This window comes from Triticum dicoccoides, chromosome 6A (assembly GCF_002162155.2).
Source record: "Triticum dicoccoides isolate Atlit2015 ecotype Zavitan chromosome 6A, WEW_v2.0, whole genome shotgun sequence".
In the NCBI taxonomy this organism is placed as follows: domain Eukaryota; kingdom Viridiplantae; phylum Streptophyta; class Magnoliopsida; order Poales; family Poaceae; genus Triticum; species Triticum dicoccoides.
In genome coordinates, this window is record NC_041390.1 from 468,155,603 (window position 1) to 468,160,235 (window position 4,633).

Genomic DNA, 4,633 nt, shown 5'->3' on the forward strand with positions numbered 1-4,633 from the left:
AACCACCTCAAATTATGTCCAAAACCTCTCTGAAAAAGATTTATCCAGTTTTACAGATCTGAGGTGGTTGAATAACCGGTTTTGCGAACTGCCAAAGCGTACATAACTTTAGGCAAGGATTACAATCGGATGAAACCAAGTCAGATAGTAGCCTATTTTTTTGAACTGGAACATGCATTCCATTACTTAACCAAGCTCAGCCGACTCGCTGGCTACCAGATCATACACGCAACTTGGGGCTTGGTCCTTCCACCAAGTACACGCCACATTTGCTCAAAATCCCCAGTCAGCTAGGGTATGAGCAACCTTATTACATAAGCGCTTACAATGCTTAAATTCAAAACCATCAAGAGATGCATAACAAAGGCTACACGTGTCACGCAGAAGCACTCCAATCTATGAGACTATGAGAGGTCACGATCGCCAGAGTTGATGGCGTTTATCAGCTGCAAGGAATCCGATTCGAAGACCACCTGGTGAATACCCATCTCCGCCGCAGCTTCAATGGCTTGTACACACGCCATTGCTTCCGCATGGAGTGGCGAAGCAAGATGTTCAAGTTTGCCCGCACACGCTCCGATGAACTCCCCTTGGCTCGATCTAGCAACGCATCCCCGGGCTCCACACTGCCAGAATAAGCTACGTTGCCGACGGCCCGGCATAGGCCAAAAAACCATCAGCATAGGCCTATGCTGACGGCCACCGTCGGCATAGCCCCGTCGGCATATCCCAGGGCGGCTGTCGGCATAGCAAAGCCGTCGGCATAGGCCGCTATGCCGACGGCGTCCGTACCACCGTCGGCATACATGCACCGTCGGCAAAATTTTCCGCCTAACGGCCGTCTACGGCTCCGCCGTCAAAACCGAGCCAACCATGTGCTGACACGTGGCACAGGTATCCCGACGGTAAAGACGTCGGCATAACTCTAGAACCTATGCCGACGGTCTAACAGTCGGCCTAGCAGTGCCACATGTCAGCTGCTGGGCAGGCCTAGCGCATAGCTACGCCGACGGTTAGACCGTCGGCATACTTGCTGACCGTAACAAAAAAACAATTAAGGCTAGAAATTTACGAATGCAATTAGAGACATGATTCTAGAAATTAAACCCCAACAAACAAATATGTGTGAGAGAACTGCACTGACAACAAGTGAGCTGTGCAAACACAACCAGAACAGCAAAGATGGCTTCAAAAACTGAATCAGTTAGTCTTCCAGCTCACACTGAATACAACTACTAGTGCTAGTAATCAAAATTAAATGGTACAGCCATCCACTCTGAAAATGAGTGCACAGACAAACATCACAATCCACATTATTAACTTGGAAGAAAAAAACTTGTTGGTTGGGAGCGACCTTGTGTTCGTTGGATGCCGTCGCCGTCGAGATCCAAGTCAAAGTTTTAAGATATTTGCTTCTCAAGATGCAGAGCATTTTTGTCAACCTACACAACAGCACCACCACCAGCAATACTATGAGCGACAATCCAGACGGCCGCCACAATTAGCTAGTAAGACATTAACACCATAATATGAAGCAAACAGAGCAATCCCAATGTGCAAAGAAATTGTACTGATTCCATTGAAACAATACCGTGGCATAAGTAACAGGTGCCACAAAACAGAGCTAGCTGCTGAGTGTAGAGCAATACTAGTATAATTTCAAATTCAGAGGACGGTTACTAAGCCATAAACACTAGATAAGCATCTCAGGGGACAGCAAAACTATAAATTCCATTGCATCAATATCAATAGGATGGCATAATGATCAGGTGGCACAAAACAAAACAAAGCTGTGGAGTGAGTCTAGCACAGAAAAACAACGGTTTGGCCATCAGTCATAGCTCTCAAGATAAAACAAAAGAGGTCTCAGGTTTAAACTGAAAAGAAACAACTAGTTATGTGAGTTTTTTCAATAGTAACTTCGAGATGCATAAAGAACAACTAGGTACGACTCACCCTGGATGCATGCATGCATGAGCATCCATACTTGCAGTGCAGGCAGTAAATAACAAATTACTATATTTCCCAAAGTATATAATAGCTTTGTAAAAAAGAGGATTGTATCAGCCAGACACTTCTCCCAGGATCAATGTATGCATGCAATTCATCCAGGCCCAGCATGATGCTAAATCCTACTCATGTTGCTAGCACATATACATATATACACAACAAGAACGAATTCACAGGCACAAAAATGAATATCCCCTGGATAGCATGGTAATGAACTACTCACATGCAATTTGATAGGACTAGTACTAGTGATAACAATCCAACAACGTCCTAACAGCTGCAGCAACACGCACACATCAACTGCCTGAATACTGGTGAATAGCAAAGTCTATCCATACTTGACAAAGGAGCAAATCAATGTCAAGTTCATCTCAGATGTGTGGTTCATGACAACGGTAGCAGTTAACAAGATTACTGAATTTTAATTTGTGGAAGCAAGGAAACAAGCAATAGAATGCCTATCTCGTTCAACACTAGAGTAACAGCAGTAGCAAATTCAGTCCAGCATGTGAGTAAGTAAAAAATGTAGATCAACAGGGAATCAAACTAGTTCAAAGAAATCTGTAACAAAATTTACAGTAAAAATCATCTAGTATTAATCAATGGTTCTGTTTTGATCCAAACTAGATGAATTCAAGGCTAATCTATTAGTCTAGTAGCAATCATCTAGTATGTGACAGTAGAGGAGTAAGTCTTATTGTACAGTTAGAAAAATACACGTCATGTGCATGGCAGCAACCGGAGGGAACAGAGGAGTGGAGAGGGGCTCACCATGGTGGTGCTTTAGCCGATGCAGTGCACCGCCGTCATGCCGTGGAGGGAGCCGCCGGAGGGAGCCACCGCCTCGCCGGAGTTTACCCGATGTGCGCGTCCGCCCCGCAGCCACCGGGTGCAGGAGTACCATCCACGAGGCGGAGCCGCCCATGGGACTTGCGGTGGGCTTCGGAGAGGGCGGAGCAGAGTCGCCGTCGCCGCGCCGGAGTTGGAGGGGACGCCACCCTCGGAACCCTAGCCATCGGAAGGGGTCGTGGCTGAGCTCTCGGGGCCACGAGAGGCGGATCTGGCCGGAGGGAAGGGAAGAGCGGAGGCAGGGGGCTCGGATCTGTGCTGCGCGTTGGCGAGGCTCGCCGGCCGGAACACGCCAGAATCGTACGACGTAGGCAGCGGCGGCGGGGGGAGGGAGAGACGAGAGAGAGAGAGAGGAGGGAGAGAGGTGGCAGGGAGGGAGAGGTGGGGCTGGTGTCGTGGTGGGGTAGGCTGCCCTGCCACGTCACCGATCCGTGGGAGGTTGCTTCCAACCAATAGGAAGCCAGCACAGATTTTGTGTTTCTTTGCACAGTTTTTTGAACACGAAATACTCATGTTAAAATTTAGTAAAAAAATAAAAAAAATCCACATCTTCTAGGAATAATAAACCAATACCATGGAAAATTTCATATTTATTTACACCTTGTTTGCATTTTAAAAAAACATCCGCAAAATGACGAATGTTATGGCCTAATTCATGGCATAGTTATAGTGATATCATATTGCGTATAAGTGTGCATCTTAGAATGGAAAACAATTTTGATGAAGGGATTTTTCATTTTATTTTCAAGCAAAATTTAGTTTTCAATTTCTGAGTGCCGAAAAAGATTATTTTTTTGTGTGAAAACCCTACTGAATATTTGTTGCCGGATCTAACCATTAAAATCCACGGAAAATCATACGGCGCTGGAAATCCTCGGGACCGGGCATGGTGTCATCATATGGCCCTTGTAGGGGTGTGGTAAAAATCTGAGCGCGTTCCGCAAAAGGCTGACCGGAGGCCCTTTGTAAATTGCACCATCTTCGAGGTAGTATCTAGCTATCGGGAGGGAAAGTGTGTGGTTTGTGAAGGAAGGGTGTTGCCCGTTGCTCTGTTGAACTCGAAACTTCTCGTGCTCTTAAAGGGGGGTATTACATGACATGTGCCAGGACATGGCATTTTCGGGCCCACTTGGAATATTTGAGACATCTATTGCATCCGTAGGGTTTCAATGCGGGAAATTACAAATATGCATGGCGGCCACCTGAAATGATGTCCAAAAGTGGTTTGTACAATCGTATATGATGTCTTTTCAGAATGTGTATACCTAGTGCAACAAAAGGAGGGGAAGGACCCACCACCAGGGGGCGAATGTACCTCGGCGGCATGCCGGATCTAGCCGTTAAAATCCACAAAAAACATATGGTGCCGGAAATCCTCAGGACCTGGGACGATGTTCATATGTTCCTTGTAGGGTCTAGTAAAAGTTTGAGTGTGTTTCGTAGAAGCCTGACCGAAAGCCACTTATAGATTGCACCATCTCCTAGGTAGTATATGGCTATCAAGAGGGAATGTGTCCGGTTTGTGAAGGAAGTGTGCTACCCGTTGCTCCATTGACCTCGAAACTTGTCTTTCTCTCAAAGGGGGGCATTACATGACATGTGCCAAGACATGGCATTTTTCGGGCCCGCCTGGAATATTTGAGACATTTATTGCATCCGGTTCTACCCAACACGCACGATCCCCCCTCCAAGCGACGGTGGCATTGCCGTCTGTGGAGGGGGACAACACCCCGGACACCCAAGACAGGCGTCTACACATGACACATCACTTTCA

The 4,633-nt window shown here is 46.6% G+C and overlaps 1 long non-coding RNA gene across 1 annotated transcript; it reads right to left on the minus strand.

Annotated features, from left to right (window-relative positions):
- Positions 1-1,101: 1,101 nt before the first annotated feature.
- Positions 1,102-3,235, minus strand: LOC119317327. The gene is made up of 2 exons (XR_005153583.1): positions 2,782-3,235; positions 1,102-1,442 (listed from the first exon to the last, which is right to left on the minus strand). It is a non-coding gene; the product is annotated as an uncharacterized LOC119317327 (long non-coding RNA).
- Between the last annotated feature and the right edge of the window lie 1,398 nt (positions 3,236-4,633).